Source organism: Poecilia mexicana, unplaced genomic scaffold (assembly GCF_051168715.1).
Source record: "Poecilia mexicana isolate PSO_F unplaced genomic scaffold, ASM5116871v1 scaffold_9, whole genome shotgun sequence".
In the NCBI taxonomy this organism is placed as follows: Eukaryota; Metazoa; Chordata; class Actinopteri; order Cyprinodontiformes; family Poeciliidae; genus Poecilia; species Poecilia mexicana.
The window spans coordinates 2711633-2731762 of record NW_028263378.1 but is presented as its reverse complement, the minus strand read 5'-3'; the positions used below and the strand labels follow the sequence as shown (position 1 = coordinate 2731762).

Here is a 20130-nt window from a genome sequence, read left to right as displayed (position 1 = left end):
CCTGAGCTCAAAACAAACAAGAGCTGAGTCTGAAACTATGTAGCTGGTATTTACATATCAGTAAGTCTGATTATAGCATTGTGGAGTTGCAGAGGCTCGGCATGCAAATGAAACACAAGTTTAGCAAAACTTTATTTGCATCATTTTGACATCAGAAACTGTGTTTTGATTTCATTATGAAAAGATAAAGCTGTTTTCTCTGGATATTTGTTTGTTAAACCTCAACAGTCGTATAATTATTATTATTATCATCATTATCCTGTTTTTTTCCCTGCAGCTCAATATTTGTTTGCATTGACATCGAGTGTACCTCATTCAAATAAATCAAATCATGTTGGTTAGCTTAAAGAAATGTGTATTCAAAATATTTCTCATCATTCACTCTGAGAAATACCTTTTGTGTAAACATGTGCTGTCATAAGTTACCTTTATTTAAAGTGAAAAAGGTGCATTTGCAGCAAGATGAGCGGAACTTATTTTTTAAAATTCAGTCAGAAGGATTTGCAATGCGTCATAGTTTGGTATGTGTGCGTTGTGGATGAGCGGTGACTCTGGGATGACCTGGGAAGACACTCAAAGGCTTCGCCAACCTCATTTGATTAAACTCACAGGTCAATGACCAAAGCTCATTTGAACTTTGATCTTAACTTCCCCTCCTTAACAATTCTCTTCTTTCTTATGTATCTACAGAAAGGATGCACAGAGGGTTCCCAAATGTAAATTTGGCCCAAAGTAAACAAATTGAATCAACTTCGCGGTTGCAGCCGCCGGCGTCTTTAGAGTCGCAGAGCCAGGAAAGGGCTTGGCCGCAGTCATTTGTCAGTGAAAGGACTAGTGGTTACGGCTTCCATTCACCTTGAAACGTGCCGTAAAAAGTCTCTGGGAAGTCAATGGCATGACATTTTATTCAAAGGGAACCGGCCTTTTTTAATGGACGGGTTGAACAATGGAACATTCAGGTACAAAGACGGCGTATTCTCCTTCCAAAATCCTGTTTTATTCATGTGAAACCTGAACAATCAACTAAAAATTGTGTTTTTTATTAAGTGACTGCATTTTAAGTTTACACTTTTTAACCACTAAAAATATTCAGTGCAAATTATATTTTTGGCAAAATGCAAACAAAACTTTTCTTATTTTTATTGCAGCACACTGGCATGTGGTTTGGTGATTTCCAGTTGATTGCTTAGTTGTGTAAAATCAAAATAATCTTTAAATATATGTCAAGTATATTCAAATGTATTCATCAATGTTTCATAAATGTTTCAAAATGTTACTTTGACTGTGAAGGGACAAATTTCTGATTCTGTACAACAATAACTGACAGATTTTAGCATAAAGTTTTTAAAATAACATTGGTCCTTGTTCATAACAATCTTATTATTTTTGACCTTCAGTACATTTACATTATTATACATTCTAAAATATTTGAGGGGTGTACTTAAATCACCTTAAATATACATATATTGTGTTTATTTAGAAAACTTTCTTTCCTACTTATGTACAAAAGGAAAGAATAATAAAAGCAATTTCTATTCCAGAAGAATGAATGGAAACTACATTCATGGTAGCTATAAATGATATAATCACTAATAAAAACCTGTTTGTCTCCCATCAGACAAAACAAACATTTGTGATAAAAGAAAGAATTACATATTTGTTGTAAAATGAATCTGTTATTCCTGATTTAAATTATTAGAAAGAACAACAAAATTAAATTATTTTATATTACGTGTTAATGAAGTTATGAAATGATTTCATCTTTTTTGATTATTCTCTTTCAAACATGTTGTGTCTCTGACAGACATACAGAAACAGACATTGATGCATGAGCCGCGCTAATCTGCAGGTGTGAGCAAACAAAAGGTGTGCTATAATTAGTTTTACATGTGCCACATTTGGCAGCATGCTGTTTGCTTTTCTCTGTGTCACCTGAGCTTCCCATTTGAATAACCAATGCTCAGATTGCGGTGTACTTATTATTTTTCCCTGGGTTTGATGATGAAGTGACTGTTTAAACAGCAGAGACAGGCAGCATGCTGGTCATGAGGAGCTTGTTTAACATACGACAGTTCACACTGTTTGAGTCTGTTTCACAATCCTTTATACATTTAGTGTTTATGACTGATATTAGCAAGAATTATTATAAGCTGACTTACGCTCCAGTTTCCATTTTGCCTTGAGGAATGTTTGAATCTTTAGTTTTATATCCTGCAGCTAAAAGGATGTTGGTTAAAACAAAAAACAGTTTACCGATGGTGGATTTGAAAAGTGGTATTTTCTACAGCTCTGCTGAAAATCTGTCTTTGGTTTCTCTAAATAACTTCAATTTAGTGTATTCTCAGAAAGGCCTGTCACAATAACACATTTTACTGGATGATAGATTGTCCCAGAAGTTATTGTTTTTTGTGACCATTTTCAAGAAATATACAGGTAATGACATAATAATAATGCAAGAACACATTCTCAAAGATCAATAAACTTTAAATTCTGATGAACATTTAACACTGGAACTGGAAGACATTTTAAATGTTCAAAATAAATAAACAAAACAACAGAAACAATAAATAAAATATTTTGTAAACAAAATTGTCCTTCAAAAAAAGGACTGCTTGAGACCAAAACACCAGACTGAAAACTTTGTCATCAAGTTTTTGACTGCGACAGAAATACACCCTGCCAGGTTTAGGTTTAAAAGAAGAAGTTTGCATTGCGACAGGCCTGTATCAGCTCTCATTAGACTAATATTCTCCAGAATTGCACAAATATAAATTGTAAAATAGTCTTACCAAACTGCCATACTGGGAAAAAGATCAAACAAACAGCATCTGGAATGTTCCAGTGTTTGTATCCTAATCAAAAGATTTCATAACTAAATGCCAACTTTTCAATATCAATTTCATGACATTTTAAATATTTATCAAATTGAACTAAAATCCAAAACTAAAACTAAGAGCTAAATTGATGACTTTGGCATCTAAATATTTTCATTTCCCCATTTTCACAGTAACAAACAGTAGCTTTGTTTCCATTCAGTTGTCGAGAGAATTTTGAGTCAACTTTTGAAATGTCAACACTGCAAAAACACAAAATCTTACCAGGATTTCTGGTTTAGTGAAAATATATTAGTACACTTGAATTAAGACAAAACTAACCTAAAATTAACAACATCAAGAAATAGGAGATTGATTTAAGTAAATAAATCCTTAATATTATTGAAAAGCAAAATTAGTTCTAGTTCTAATTGCATTGACAGACTATTTCACTTATTTCAAGTCGTTACCTAGCAACCTGAGCCCAGCCAGCTCGTTACCTAGCAACCCGAGCCCAGCCAGCTCGTTACTTAGCAACCAAATTCTAACTCCATTGGCAGATTATTTCACTTATAACATGGGGAAATTGTCTTGTTATAAAAATTTTTATTATCTGACAACGGAACTCGTATTTTCAGCAACATTAAGGAATTATTTCATTAAAATAAGCTCTTATATCTTGCTGTAAAGTTACTTATGAGTACATTTTGTCTCATTATTTTTGTCTTGGACTAGAAACAAGAGTAAAAGTTTTTGGTAAGGTTTGGTGATTCTGCAGTGAAGAAAAAGGTAAAAATAATTGAATTAGGAGTTAAATGATAATACGATAAATAACCATCCCTAATCTGGCGACCATATACACACATGAGACTTTTGTGATTCCCCAATTTGTAATTTGGGATCCAAGTTTAAACTTCTGAGCTTAATTTGCTGTAAGATTAATATTTGCGCTGCTGGACCTAGCTCTTTCTAATCATCTGTCTGAAAGATTGCTGCAGGGTTTTTTTTGTTGTTTTTTGGATCTCCTGAAGCTCTGACAAGTGTTTGCTATTTCTCTCTTTAACTGCAACTCATGAAAGGAAAACTTCAAGCAGATTTACAGGCGGTTGTCCAGTGCCTTCCTTTATCATTCCACCTCGGTTTCTCCATGTTTGCAAAAGCTGCTTTCGGAGGACTCTCCAGGGACCGGCATCTGGTCCAGAGCAACAGCACCGAGATCTTTTTCCAAGATGGTGCGGGGGCCATGTCGGAGGCTGTGAAGAAAGGAAACGCTGTCAGAGCAAGCCTCTTTGTAGTTGCCTTTGTTGCAGGTGCCCTGCCATTCACTGTTAAAGCCTGCTGTTTAATATTACAACCTGCTGGACATCTGGTGGCTGTGGCTGAAAGAAAGCAGCAGAACGATGATGACCCTGCTTGATAATATTCTCTGACAGATAATAACAGATGTTGATTATTAACAGATGATAAAATAAAATTTCAACTAAGCCTTTTATGGTTTAACAAGTCTTGTTCTGTATCCTTTATACAAAGTAATGCTTATTTTCTTATCTAATGTTTAGTTTTCATAACTAAAACAATTAAGTCTGAATTGACTGAGCCAGATTTTATCTATCTAGATCTAGCTAGCCAACTAGCTAAATCGCTAGATATATAGATCTTACTAGGTAGCAATCTAGCTAGTTGGCTAGCTGGATCTAGTTAGCCAAATTTAGATCGCTATCTAGCTATTTAGAATAATTTTTCCCCATGTTTGACCAGGTAATATATCAGCCAATTTGGATATCTATTAAGCTATCTAGCTTGTTAGATCTGGTTAGCTATACGTAGCTAGTTATGCAGCTATCTAGCTAGCTAGATATTAACAGATGACTAAGAATACCCTCTTTTTGAAAGAGGCTATACAAAGAACAAATCCATATGATCTATATCTGCACACAGTGTGAGAGATCATTTAGAAATTAACAACTTTCTGCAGTAAAATGTCAGAAGTCCTTAAAGTACCCAAAAACTGGACTCAAGTAAGAGTCCTTCAACATATTTTACTCAAGTAAATAAAAATTACTAAATTTGAATTAAAAAAATGAATGAACAACGTACTCAATGCATTTTGCTGCAACATTTTAAGGCATGTATACGAAACTTTACTGGAACTTTACTGGCGTCTATAATTGAGTTGTGTCCTTTTCTCACAACCCGATGGAACCAGAGAAAACAGATGAAAGAGAGCAAGACTGGATAGTTTGGTCCTTTTTATCCAAATGTGTTTCCAGGCCTTTCAACTTGTAGCAGAAGTGAAGCAGAAAGCTCAAAGCCAGCATGTGTTTTAGGCTTGTCACAGTGAGTCGATGGGGGGGTGATGGAGTCAGCCCTGAATACCTGCCCATCGTCAGCACTCAGTCAGCATCTGTAAGCTGTTAGGTCCACTTCATCTCAAACAGATGCACAGAAGTGGTGTTAGTGGTGTTAAGGACTTAAAAAAGAGGCAACATGTCTGTTTGTATTTGGAGAATCAGGTATCTGAAGGGGAAAAATGCTGTCTTTTAATATGTGGTATGAGGTTTGTATGGTGATTTGGATGGATTTTTTTTCCACAAACAAAATTCAATGATAGTGCTCCTGGATCTCACCTATTTCTTTTTTTTTCCAAGTTCATACCCATAAAATACAAGTGAGGTTTTGTTTCAACTTAACTTGAAGCACCATATGGTTTAGTTACACAGTGAAGCAAGTGTTGGAAACAGTTTGGTAGGTACTTTCAGAAAAATACTTGGCAAATAAAAAGGCGATCCATCATCATTCACCATTCATCTTGAGTAAAATTCAACCTGTAAGATAAGCAAATCACCACAGAGTGGCTGAAGAACTCAAACCAAGACATAGATCTTCTGACGTCTTTTCCAAGAGTTTCAGCTGTTATAATACATCATGCAGCCATGGTAAAAGAAAAATACTCTTTGTCAATTCCAGGGTTTTAACATGTAAATATTCTGTTCTAACCTGATGTGTAGAAAACCAGGCATTATTTATTTAGAAAGGAATGTAAGAACACATAAAGCGGAGACTGACGGAGTTTCTTCCCTCTTGTGGCAGGCGTAGAAACTTAACTGTAAAATAAATAAATAAGCAGCAAATAAAGTCGATTTTTTTCCTGTAGAAATGCCAACAGAAATGTGTTTACAGAATTTAACAGAAAAACACCACTATAAATGACGTAGCTGAAACCAAATCTCCATTTGTTGCTGCGACTGTTAGCATCGTAGCAGAGCTAGCGGCTTCAGGAAATCAGAAACATAACAGTTTAAATATGCTTTATCTGACCCCTCAGAAGTTTCCTGTTTACAGTCAGTTGTTGTTTTTGTTAGAGAAACAGCTAAGAATTATAACACCAGAAACATTTCCAGCTATTTTAATATAAAGTCAGAGTTAGCACTGCAGCGTAGCTTGTGGCTACAGGAAGTAGCACCTGTCAGGAGCGATCCCTTGATTGGACTGTTGATCTTTTCATCCTACTGTTGTAAAAAGGAGAGAGAGTAAAGAGAGAAAGACTTGAATATGAACTGAGTAAAAATAAATCACTTTAAATAGTTACAAAATATGTAAATCTTTAGGATTAGAAGAGCGCTTGCTTTCTTTCAGCCATGCTCACAAATTGAACACCACGTACAAATCTTCATGGAAACATAAAAGAGAAACATATTTTAAATGTTCTTCAAAATTTATGTAAAACTCTCAGATATGTTTCGCTGCCTTTCTCGTGCAAACCATCATTTTATTTCTTGGCTTGATATTTTACCAGACAATTGTCATTAATTTCTGTCAAAAGATACATTTTCAACCTGATTTTTGGTCACATTTATCTTTATGAAGCATTTTATTTTCCTCTTATATCAGAAAAACCATTTTTAAAAAAAATTATTTTCAAGACAGATCACAGCTCAACAGGGTCGTCAGAGAGCTGCTCACCCCTTGATGCTTGTACAAAATTAACAAACAAACCAGAATGTGATATTTTGTGACTATTAAGAGGAGCTTTGTGTAAATAATCTGTTAGAACCAGTAAACGTTGAATTATCTTCGCTATAGGACTGCATAAAGGGAAAACGTGGTTCCAGCAGTTGTGAATTGAAACTCTTTGTTGATTACAGAAGCAAAGTGTCTTTTAACTGGGGAAGATTTCAACAAAAGATGTGTTGAGCAACATGACAGAAGTGATAGATGAAGGTATTTTGCAGTGTTTTTTTCACATGGGTTTTGACCTGCGTGCAAACTCTGCTACATTTGTACCAGTGACGTAAACACAGGATGACAGGTGAGGCGGTGCTCACCTGTCGTCCTGACAAGTTAGAATACTAACAATGAGACATTCTTGATGGGTACATAAATTTATTTCCTGTATAATTTTAAAATGTTTATGGCCAAAATCCCTGAAATTCACCTGGATTACTGATACAGGAAGTTAGCACATGCTCCCTGCTGGCTCTCTTTACGTCGCTAAGTTTGATTACCTGCTATCGTTCCAGTCTGCCTAATATATTCAGTGAGTGTGTGTGACATATGTAGTGTTTCTGATGGGACATAAAAGTGCGGTGAAAATGCAGAGGGTGATAAAAAGTACCATGCGACACTGACAGGGGGCAGTGCTGAGCTTCATAGACAGAAATAGTAGCTGAAGACATAAAGTCGGATTAGGACGGATCCAGAACAACTTTTCCTTACAGCACACCCTTTGTAAAGTTACACAGACAAAAATAAACAGCAATAATTTGTTATTTAGCTGCGATAAGAGAAAAAAAAATCAGGGTTTATTTTCCAGTCATATTTTCAACATATTTTTTATTCTTCTATAAATGTCACAGTTTCAAACTAAATGTTTAGCATCAAACTATATTGCTCACTAACTTAATATTTGGCTTGGTGTTAAATATTTAGTTCTAAGCTAAATATTTAGCACCAGATTAAACATTTAATTAGCAAACTAAATATTTTGTTTGAAGCTAAATCTGAAGCACCAAGCTAAATATTTAGTTAGTGGGCTAAATACTTAGTTTGCAAGTAAACTAGCTTACAGATAAATAATTAACATGAAGCTAAATATTTAGTTAATATGCAAATTCATTTGCCAATAGCTAGAAGTGGTAAATATGGGGATTAGACTATAGGTTATTTAACCTTATTGCAGGTTAAATAACCCATAATCACTGCTGCTAATTTTTGATTCCCAGACCTATTTGGTGATTATCATGAAAAAAAAAATCTAATTTGATTGTATGAAACTCTGTTATGCTTTCTATAGCAGTATAGAAAGCATAATTAAAAGCATTTTAAACAACTTAATGTGTCAAGTAAGGTCAAAATGATAAACCTCTACTTCGGGTTTTATATTTTTGTTTATCTCTCTGAACCTTTTGACTAGTCTCTGATTTTACTGAAGTCACATTTCCTTTTTACTCTACATTTTAGATTCTAAACAAGTTTATTTCAGTTTCATAATCATCATTTTTCCCTCCATGATCTTCTGAAAACGTGCTAGATTTATCGTACGCAGGTTTCCACTTGCTGTAATGCACACCAGTCTTAATAGCGTGTGTGTAAACAGAGGATGATATATGTTTAGTCAGCCTTGTGCAGTTTGACAGCTTTCAAGGCTTTAAGCCATTACTCAGGTGTGGACAGACATGTTTCTGACAAACTGGATCAGATTCGTCAGCCTTCATCTTTTCACTCGAGACTCAACACTCACTTTAGCAGAACAATGCGTAAGAAAAGTGTTTATATGTTGAATTCGAGCCTGTGGTATTTCATCTGGCGCTGCAGAGGAAAGCTCACTGGCAGCGAGTGGCAGCCGCCCTTCACTGCAATTAATATGTGACTCCTCTGCTAACAAAGCGCTTGTCAAAAAGTCCTGCCTCCCAACTCTGAGGCCTTTCTCAACACAAATCCCACCCCCTCTGCACCATTACCCACTGAAAAGGCATTTCTCCTTTCTGTTTCAGAGCTGTAACTTTCTAGCCCTGGACAGGAATCTTGTGACGACTTGCTCACCATCAGATTGGCGTGACATTTTTGTCAGGCTCGTGTTTTGTTACGGCACTAAGCTTTCACAGAATTGTGTGAAAAGTCTGTGGTTGTTTCTTCGCTCAAACTGCGTCTCCTCCGTCTGCAGCCTTTCCATGAACAGGGTAACTCTGGACGCTCGCTGCCTCATCGAAAGGCCCGGTCCACACGCAGCCGGGTGTAAAACGATGACAAACGAGATATTTGTTTCTGTAAAATCAATCAATCAAGTTATTTGTATAACACATTTCAGCAGCAAGGCGGTTCAAGGTGCTTTACATAATAAAAACACAAAATTAAAAAGTTATAAAGAAAACACCATGCAGTCAACAACTGAACAGACATTATATTTGGAGGAGTGCTGTTACTAAAATCATCAATACACATCAAATAAGTTGGTCAGTGTTTCATTTTGTATGGTTCAAAAGCAGCTCAAAACAAGGAGTTTTAGTCTAGATTTAAAGGAGCTCAGTGTTTCAGCTGTTTTGCAGTTTTCTGGAAGTTTGTTCCAGACGTGTGGTGCATAGAAGCTGAATGCTGCTTCTCTATGTTTGGTTCTGGTTCTGGATGCAGAGGAGAACCAGAAGACCTGAAAGGCCTGGATGGTTGCTATGACAACAGCAGATCTTTAAGCCAGTCAGTGATTTATAAACTGTCAGCAGTAATTTAAAGTCTCTTCTCTCAGTGGAGGGACTTTAGGACTGGGAGATGTGCTCTACAGCTTCATCCACACCTGATTGGTTGATGAAAGGTTTTCATCCACACAAACCCACTGAACTACGCCACCGAGCGTTGTTTTAACCATCCTACACCAATAGGGGGCAGTGGAGAGCAAACATAAAACCTGTATCTGCCAATCACAATCCTTCACAACCACTAAACAGGCAGAGGCTGAACTACTTTTAAATATAATATAAAGTTAATAAATCATGAAACAATCGACTGATGAAGCCAGATGACTGAACAGCATTTAGCCTCCATACTGGAGTGGATAGTTGGTGGAGAACAGCCGACCTCCAATCACTCTTTATCCTTTGCAGCTCAACATATTGAAGCATTTGGGCTTATAGCAAAATAAGTGAAATGCGTCTGAACAAACGTAAAAATCAGCAGCTTTCTGATGGCAGCCATCTTTCCTCAGGACTGCAGACTGTCATGTGTTTACCACTAAATCTCTGGCTTCTGAACGCAAAGGACAATTCAGATCTTCACTTTGGCTGGAGGTCTTATCAATCATTTTTAGTGATATTAAACAGAGATTACGTGTGGATGAAAGGACAAATCAGATAAAAATCTGTTTGGTAAATCAGCTACGGACAAGGCCCAAAGTCTGCAGACAGACATGTTGGGTTAGCCCAGTAAAAATCTGGTCATGGACGTTTTTCACTAAGCATTTTTGCTAAAAAGCAAACTTTTGGAAAAGATTTCCAGAGATTCCCCACAAAATAAACCAAATAAAGCATAAGCAGCATGAATGTTTCTGTTACATCCCCTGGTTTTTCCATGTTTGACGTTTAAACAGACCTCTAGTCTTACATTTAGACTAAGTTCAATCAAAGCCCTAAACTCAAAACCAGCCAAAGGGTGAGAGGCAGGAGCAGGCATGCGTTTTTAGAAAAACTTAAAATTAAAACTCTTCAAGCCTTCAGAGGGGAGATGCATCTTCCATCTTATGTGAAAAAAAAAGTGAATTCAAAGCCTGCGTTGCTCCACCATTCATCTCCTGACACGTCTCCACTCAAATCTGTTTCTTTTCTGAAAAGACATGAGCCGAACGCCATCTTTGTGAGGCCTGCCGACATTAGTCACTTTGATTCTATTTTTATTTTGACTCAAATAACACAAGCTTACAGGAAGGAACATCCCTTTAAAGTCCACCCGAAAACCCAAACATGCCTGAAATTGTCAGAGTGATGTGTTTTCCAGAGGTTTTAAGTGTACAGCTGGGATAAGTTTGTTCAGGCAAATTGCTGTATGAGCCCATCAGTGAAATGTAGACGGGCCTGGCCTGCTGCCAGGAGCGCAGGAGGCCCAGCGCAGTCATCAGGAGGAATCTGATGTGCAGTCAAAGGAGCAAAGAGGGAACAATGATCTAACCAGAGGAAGAACTTTGATGAAAGAAAGTCAAATGTGTTAAAACTGACAATAAAACTGAGCAACAAAAAGACAAACACTTGAAATTCAGTATTTTTGGGACATTTCAGACAAACGTCGCAAAGTTTTCACAGAAACTTAGAGGTTTCTTTCTGTTGAAAGCCTGAGTGGCAGTTCAGAGGATGCTGCAGTTCAGAGGATGCTGCAGTCGTTAGGGTGCTGCAGTCGTTAGGGTGCTGCAGTTCAGAGGATGCTGCAGTCATTAGGGTGCTGCAGTTCAGAGGGTGCTGCAGTCGTTAGGGTGCTGCAGTCGTTAGGGTGCTGCAGTTCAGAGGATGCTGCAGTCATTAGGGTGCTGCAGTTCAGAGGATGCTGCAGTCGTTAGGGTGCTGCAGTCGTTAGGGTGCTGCAGTTCAGAGGATGCTGCAGTCGTTAGGGTGCTGCAGTCGTTAGGGTGCTGCAGTTCAGAGGATGCTGCAGTCGTTAGGGTGCTGCAGTTCAGAGGATGCTGCAGTCGTTAGGGTGCTGCAGTCGTTGGGATGCTGCAGTCGTTAGGATGCTGCAGTCGTTAGGATGCTGCAGTCGTTAGGGTGCTGCAATTCAGAGGATGCTGCAGTCATTAGGGTGCTGCAGTTCAGAGGATGCTGCAGTCGTTAGGGTGCTGCAGTCGTTATGGTGCTGCAGTTCAGAGGATGCTGCAGTCGTTAGGGTGCTGCAGTTCAGAGGATGCTGCAGTCATTAGGGTGCTGCAATTCAGAGGATGATGCAGTCATTAGGGTGCTGCAATTCAGAGGATGATGCAGTCATTAGGGTGCTGCAGTTCAGAGGATGCTGCAGTTGTTAGGGTGCTGCAGTTCAGAGGATGCTGCAGTCGTTAGGGTGCTGCAATTCAGAGGATGCTGCAGTCGTTAGGGTGCTGCAGTTCAGAGGATGCTGCAGTCATTAGGGTGCTGCAATTCAGAGGATGCTGCAGTCGTTAGGGTGCTGCAGTTCAGAGGATGCTGCAGTCATTAGGGTGCTGCAGTTCAGAGGATGCTGCAGTCGTTAGGGTGCTGCAGTTCAGAGGATGCTGCAGTCGTTAGGGTGCTGCAATTCAGAGGATGCTGCAGTCATTAGGGTGCTGCAGTCGTTAGGATGCTGCAGTCGTTAGGGTGCTGCAATTCAGAGGATGCTGCAGTCGTTAGGGTGCTGCAGTTCAGAGGATGCTGCAGTCGTTAGGGTGCTGCAGTCGTTAGGATGCTGCAGTCGTTAGGGTGCTGCAGTCGTTAGGATGCTGCAGTCGTTAGGGTGCTGCAATTCAGAGGATGCTGCAGTCGTTAGGGTGCTGCAGTCGTTAGGGTGCTGCAGTTCAGAGGATGCTGCAGTCGTTAGGGTGCTGCAGTTGTTAGCGTGCTGCAGTTGTAAGCGCTGCAGTAAGATCCTGGACTCAGTCAGGACATTCCTGCCTGGAACAGGTGGGTTCCCTCCAGGTACTCTGGCTTCCTCCCACAGCCCTAAACTCAGGCATGTCACAGTTAAACCCAAAACTATTTACACCCTGCAAGGCCTGTCACAATGTTGCTGCAATAGACGATCATATTGTTGTTTTGAGACCATTTTCAAGTAATAGAATGCTGATGATTGCATAGTAATAATGCAAGAACACATTCTGCAACTTTAAATTCTTACTGGAACTCAAAGACATTTTAATTATCCAAAATAAATAAATAGAACGAGAGAAATAAAGTTTCTGTAAACAAAATGATCCTTGAAGAAGAGGGCAAGTTGAGACCAAAGCACCAGACTTTTGTCTTCATGCTAATCTTAGCTCCCTGCTTTTGTCTGCTAATCAGAAATGAGATTAAAGCTGTCTTCACACCTGATAGTCCGCAAGACTCGGTTCGATTGAGGCCATACATTTGTTTCATTTTCAGCTGCTGCGGGTCGTTTTCTCACTGCACCGTGTCAAACAAGCCAAACCCTGTTCCCCTGCTCGCCTGAGGGGGCGCTGCACCAAGAGTCACTGCAGGAAACAACTTCTGAAGAAGACACTGAACGCAACATTCTTCTTCACAAAATCTAAACAAAATGGAGTAGCGTCAGGCTAGAGCGGTTGTAGGGTTTCTCTTTTGTTTTTTAATAAAAGAAGACGAACCATTTTTCCCGCTCGTGCTAGAGTCGCGTTTGTTTTGGTTGTGTTTACCCAGAATGCCCTGCGCTGTAGTTCACTTCCTGCTTTTGGTGCGGCCTCCGGTCACATTTGAACTGTACTTAAACCGAACCGAGGCGTCGGTTTTTAGGTGGACCAGAGTTCGGCTTTTTGCTCTGCATCAGTGTGAATTGGAGTTCATGTAATCCCCGAGACTGGAAATAAGAAAGACGGTGGATGTTAGCTTCTGCAGCGGCGCCAAGATGGTTTCTGCTGTGCTAATTAAAGCATGAAAAGGTATGTTTGGTGTTTGAGCTATTAAAAGAGTTATGAGCGTTTTTAGAGGAGGATTTCTAAAAACAGTCGTAGGCGGTCGTGGTCCAAACCCCTGATGTTCCGGGGCTCCACTCCAGTTACATTATTAAACTAGAAAAACGTCTGGATGTCTGGATAAAAATAAGGATTTATGAGATTAGCACACTGTGTCCTCAATTCTTAGGCAAGTCTTATTTTTTGAGGATTATTTTTATTAATCATTTAAATCAAGACTGAAAAGCCACCTGTTTACACATGAACCGTAATTAATGGAACATATTTTGTGTGTTGATGTTTTTGATGATGCTCCCACAAACTGTAATGTTTGGTCTCAAACTGGTGACTGCATGTTGCTTTTGTGACTTTTTGTTTCTATGCTGTAAAGCACTTTAAACTGCCTTGTTGCTTGAAATGTGCTATATAATTAAACTTGATTGATTATCACCACCTCCAGGGCTCTTTGCTAATCCGAAACATTATGGAACATAACAGAACTGGAAGATAAAGGATTCCTGCTTGATTCTTCTTTTGGCAGCTAAAATTTATAATTTTTTCCTCAGTACTTGAGTAAACTTTTTACCAAATACTTTTTTTTTCTACTTGAGTAATTTCTTGGTGGCTTCTTTTTATTTTTAATTGAGTTGAAATATGTTGAAGAAAGGCTATTCTTACTTGAGTGTAATTTTGGGTTCTCTGCTTCCTCTGATCAGCTGCTGTGATTAAATTAATTAAATATTCACGTTTATCCAGCTTGGAGTTTGACAATATGCCTAAAAATGACGATGATGTGGTCAGAAATACGGTCTTGCTCTGTGCAAACAGAGTTCTGCATTCACATAAGTAACAGTGCAATAATTTTGACATATTTTATAATAGCACAGATCCTTTATTTGATCCGTTTATTTCAGACAAACCTGCAGAGTTCGGTCTGTGCCTCGACAGGTCAGAGCTGCTTTGTTGGCAGATCAGATGGGATTTCCATGCCATTCAACAGGAAGTGGCTGCTAAATGTGGGAATTTCTTGGCATCGTCAGGACAGTGAAGAACATTTAATCACAGGAAAGAAAACAGATCAGCTTCTGTAACTTCAGTGGGGCATGACTGGCTTGTTTGGTCTATTTTTTCCCATAGATTTCCAAAGTGAAAGCAGAAGTCAGCACTTAGAAATGAGTGTGATGATACTGCTGGTTATTAGCTGTCGACCTCCGTCCCGTCTTGTAACTCTGTACTTCTATTGCTCTGTTCCTGCTAGACCAAACTTTCCTTATTGCGTTTCACAGGAATTAAATTGCCAAGTGAAAAGCTCATGGAGCGTTTTCTTTTTGAAAACTGTACAGTTGATACTTAGAAATCGCAGGAATACATTTTCAATGCTTTATTTGACCAAAAAAAATATTGTTTGGAGATCATGAACATGTCCATGTTTGTTATATTTTTTGCATAACATCATTCTTGGAGAATGAGATTTCAATCTGGAGCTCCTTTCAGAATTGGCTGTTTTAAGTTTGTCACTTTAAATCCAAATGAGCTGCAAATAATCACAACTTTTCCACTCACATGTAAAAATGGCTGAAAGCGGATGCTTTGAAAAGTAGAAGTGGAGCCTCCTGCACAGCCAACAAGAATGGAGCAAATAGTTTCTGAATAGTAAGTCAACAACACAATCCTCTGTCTTTTCCAGTAGCCATTGTACAACTTATGCAGAGGTATGATGCATTTGTATCCTAAAGAAAAAGATTTATATAAGATGTATCTCTAATGAGATATTAACATATATTAAAAAAACCCCACAAAAACATTATATTGTAGCCAAATGAACGGACCAGAACGTTATTGGGAAGGAATCCTCCGTTGCCCCAGTGCAGTTTTTCTCACACCTGTGGTCCCTGGGCGCCTCCTAGTGGTTTACAAGATACTACATGCAAACGACTGTTTATTTGCCATGAGGTGAGCTCAAAGTGTGACGCAGGAAGCTGTTTTACCAAAGGATTGTGGTTAAAACTAATGATGGATAAAACCGAGTATTACTGTTTCGTTCACAAGTGATTTGATTCTTTTGAACAAGTCTCAGCTGGTGAGAACTGTTCTTTGTTTTTTATGACTCTGCTTGCATGTCAACAGTTATTTTTATTTTTGTTAATGAAAAATAATTTAATCAGCAAATGAATAAAACTGATAGGAATGGGTTAAGTTTTACAAACAGAAGATGATTTTCTTGTTTCTGATAAAGCAACTCAGATCTACACTGCAAAATCTCCAAATCTTACCAAGTATTTTTAGTCTCATTTCTAGTACTAATATTTTACTACACTTGAAATCAGACCAAACTAACTTATAAGTAACTTTTCAGCATCATGTTGTGTTTCTAAATTACAACACTTGGTAGTGAAGAACAATTTTTTTAATTTAATTTGTTTGACATCATTATAAAGCAAATCCACACTTTCAGAAACTGTAAATAACGTAAAATGCGCCGAGTTGTTCATTATTTTATTACATTTACCAAACATCTCCACTGTTCTCATTAAGTCGAGCAACTGAGTTAAGAGATTAATATTTCCTTTCCAGGTTGTGGCAGAAACTTGCTGCCCCCTTCGTTTTTACCTCTGGGTGTTACCTTTAAAATCTTCCCAGCTAACATGACTTAAGAGGGAACAGGTGGACCGCAAGAACACAGCAAAAGCATAACAAGGCCCCTGTGGTTTTCCTAAGTGTGCCCTCATTTACAATACAGACCAGCATGTATCAGGGTTATAATCATTAACAAGCAGTTCAGCAGGAGTTCACTGTGCGCTGTGAGCCTGTGGAAGCCTGTTCTGGTCGGGATATTTTGCTTTGTCCCCTGAAACCACACGAGAGACTGACCAAATGTTATGGTTTCGCTGTTTCACAGAGCTCAATGGGAACTATTTCCTTTCACTGGAGGGAGAAATCAAACGAGATAGAGTTGCAAAATGATGGCTTATACCTCTGCAGTTCGTCTTGCAGCTAAAGCCGGGTGCTGAAAATTTCCCTTCAGTGGCAGAGATTTAACGTGACGCATTAATGTGTTAATCCAAACAATGCAAAAAAAGAGAGTGGGAATCCAGCCTGACTGGGCGCCGTTCGCTCGCTTTGCCCCAAAATAACGATTAAGGCTTCTATCAAATGTCACCTTAAGCAGCGCCGGGGCGTCACGCTGTCTTCCAACCGCCTCAGAGCGACGGAGAAACCCGATCACGCTCCGCTGGGGGAGGGACCGGCCAAATGTACAAACCTGCTCAAACGGCAGGTCTCTAACGCCCAGTGACAAAAAGGCAGAGCGTTCCCGTCTCAATCAATCAATCAATCAATCAAGGTTATTTATGTAGCAACAGGGCAGTTCAACATGCTCTACATCATAAAAATATAAAAACAGTTATGAAACCAGCAACACGTTACAATTTGATGAGTGACATCATCAGAATCATACACATCACATGTGTTGGTCAATGTTTCAGTTATTATGCGGCTCTATGCAGGTGAGGTTTAGTCTAGATTTAAAGACACTCAGTGTTTCAGCTGTTTTGCTGTTTTCTGGAAGTTTATTCCAGATTTGTGGTGTTTCTCTAGATCTTTAGTCCTCTAATCCTGGAAAAGTTCTTCAGGTGACAGAAGGCCGACTTTGTAACTGTTGTATGTGGCTCTGAAGGTTCAAACCCAGATTTCCAGGTGTGATAACTGAAGCTAGATCTCGTTCCTCTTCAAGTCCAAAGATAAAATCTTCAGTGTTGTTTCTGTACATTGTTATGGGATTAAGAAAATAGCCATAATTTTGATAATCCTAGCTGATCGTATAATGTTTGTAGACCTCAAAACTTTAGACTTTTAACAGGAGTTAAAAGGTTTTATACAATCACTGTTCTCTAAATGCATTAGCTAACGCAAAAACATTTTTATACAATCTTTCAAACTGATATCACTTTTTTTGCTTGAAAATTGCAAAAGATGAGAAAAGTGACTTTTACATTTGGTAAGTGTTAAAAAACTCCCGAACAAAGAAGACGGAAACCTTCTTTGAGAGCTCAAAGATCCCCCTGCTGGTGCAACAATCACCGTCTGTATGATTGGCTAATCCTGAAATATGCGCCTGTGACTAATGGTGCAATTTAGCAAGAAATCAGCTCCAGTTTCAGCCGACTTTATTGACACCCTGGCATGATGCAGATGCCTTCGGCTGTAATGAATAAGCGCAGGGATACTACTGGGTTCGGCTCTCCTCCTCCTCCCTGTCTTTCAGCGCCGCTTTTGTGCAGGTGATAATGAAAAGTGCCAGAGAAGCATGTAACTGGCCCTTCTCACCTGCTTGGCACTAAGGCAAGCTGTCATGTCAACAATGATGCTAAATGGGAACACTTGAGCTGCTTCACGTCTTGTTGTTTTTCAGGGCGAGGTGCCTGGGACAACTCTGTTTTCTTTGCGCGTCCTCCGTCTTTGATAAACGGGAATATTGTATCTTATTTTTGAGCGAGTGCCAACCTGCTGACATTTTGCTACAGAGGGAATTAGCGCAAAGCAGCAAGAGCAGGGTTTGGTGTGCTTTACTGCACAAACACAACATCAGTCATCCTGTGAATGTGGATCTGTGAGCCATCGCCACGGTGACGGCAATCTGAAGGGTTGTTGTTTAAAGAGCGGGCAGGATAACTGGTGCAAAGTGTTCGGTAAAGAAACCCCACAGTTTCAACATTCACAGGAAATGAGTTGCTTTACTTTGAAGGGACTTAAGTCAATATTTGCATAGTTGCACCTGTGGAATGAAAAACGGCAATAATTATCATGTCAAGTTGGTTCAATACCTTCAGGTTGACTAACCTCACTGAACCGTGTGGAAGCAAAATAAACAATGTTACAATAATAGCAGCTGTTCAACATTAAATTATCAACAGTACGGAAAAATACCACAGTCACACAAATGATCATCTCATTAAATAAGTAGCTATAAGTCTAAATAATGAATAAAATTCAAATAAACAAACATGTCTTAGAGTGGATCCAAAGTATTTGTGGGATTTAGAACAATGGTGTGTTCGGGCCATTGGAGATGAAGAAGGGACACGCTTCCACCACACAATTCAGAAATTTTGAGAATGAACTCAAAAGTTTTCTAGAGATTTCTGGAGATTTCAGAGCTGCAAACATTGAAAATTAGCAAGAAACAACCCCAAAATTTTGATGATAATCTGAGAAATTTTGTAGAAAAAATAAGGAAATTCTGAGCTTGAAAAGTTAAGAGAACAATCAGACATTTTGAGGATAATCTTCAAAGTTTTCTAGAAAAAAAATCTGATATTTTGAGATTAATCTAAGAGTTTTTTGTAGAAAAAACCTGGAAAGTTCTGAGTTTCAACAGTCAAAATTTTTCCAGATTTCAAACTCAGAAAGTTTCCAAAAGTCAAAAACTTTTGACTTTTCTAGAAAATTCCTGAGATTTTTCTCAAAATCTTAGTTTTTTTTCTAGCAAATTTTCAACTTTTGAAACTCAGAAATGTTCTTGTTTGAACTAGAAAAATTCTGAGATTAATCTAAAAATTTCAGATGTTTTGGCCTGGATATTCATCCTGCCCAAACCGCATGTTTTAGACTCTACCTGTTAATGGATTGATTCCACAGATAAAAACCTATTGTACTAACTGTGAGCTTTGCAGAATAGACCTAAAATCTTATTTCTAGGCCTAGTTTACCTATTTTAAAACAGCCTTACAAATAGGCATCACCGTGTCTGTTTTTGTCTCGGTTCAGCTGCTTGTGTTTCATTTGGGTTTGAAAATTGCCAAACAAATAAAGTGGAGCTGAACTGAGCTTTTTCCCGGTACGAGATTGAACCGTTTACAAAGCGTGAAAGTTGTTAAAAGGAACCGGATCAGCAGCACGGAGTCCGTCGCATTTATTCCTGAAAAGCTTGAGTACATATTTACACCAAACACACACGGCTCTGGACCACAACAACAACTGCAGCCACCTGTTTGATGCCAAATAGTAAATTCTGACGAACGAAACGGTATCCTTCATAAAAAGCTGTTGCATAAATACAAGAAAAACTTGCACTTTGTTTATTCTCCTATAGATACTCTAAGATGGCTTCTTCTTCCTGCCAAAACTGGAAAATGGCTGCAATAATCTTCAGTTACATGCTGAACACAGAACGACGGCTCGCATTAGGCTGTCGATTACATCTCAGCAGTTGCAGAACCGAACTGACTGAAGCGACGGATAAAAACATCAACAAGTGACGCTGATGAGGCCAGAAGGCAAACAGGATCAGAAGTTGATGCAAATCAGCTGAAAGTGATACAAGCTGGAGCATCCAGAGATGCTTACAGTGACAGACGACTGTTTCCATGTGATGTCAGGGTTTCATTTTATCTCAGCATTTCTTAATGAAAGATTTCCACCTGCCACTGTTTGTGTTTTTGATCCTGGCTGAGCTGCTCCTGTTGGAGTCGCTCCTGAGAAACAGTTTAAAACCAGCCGTGCTGTTTATTGACACTGGATCCCACTTTATTGGTAATGTTAAGTACCAATATGAAGTCGGGGGGCCGGTAAAGACCCCCTGGGGAAAGAAGCACTTTGGTAAATGGGCGAGATCATAAACTGCCGAGTAATAAAGTGCTCCAGCAGCTGCAGCGCTCTGCTGACAAACGACCGTCTGCTGGCCTCAGAGCCGCGGCTCCTCATCCTGCTGCACTTTGCATAGGCATCACTTTG

The 20130-nt window shown here is 38.9% G+C and overlaps 1 long non-coding RNA gene across 1 annotated transcript; it reads left to right on the top strand.

Annotated features, from left to right (window-relative positions):
- The first annotated feature begins 13212 nt into the window (after positions 1 to 13212).
- On the top strand, positions 13213 to 19821 carry LOC106933045 (uncharacterized). Its single transcript, XR_015764190.1, has 2 exons — positions 13213 to 13386; positions 19490 to 19821. It is a non-coding gene; the product is annotated as an uncharacterized LOC106933045 (long non-coding RNA).
- The last annotated feature ends 309 nt before the right edge of the window (positions 19822 to 20130 follow it).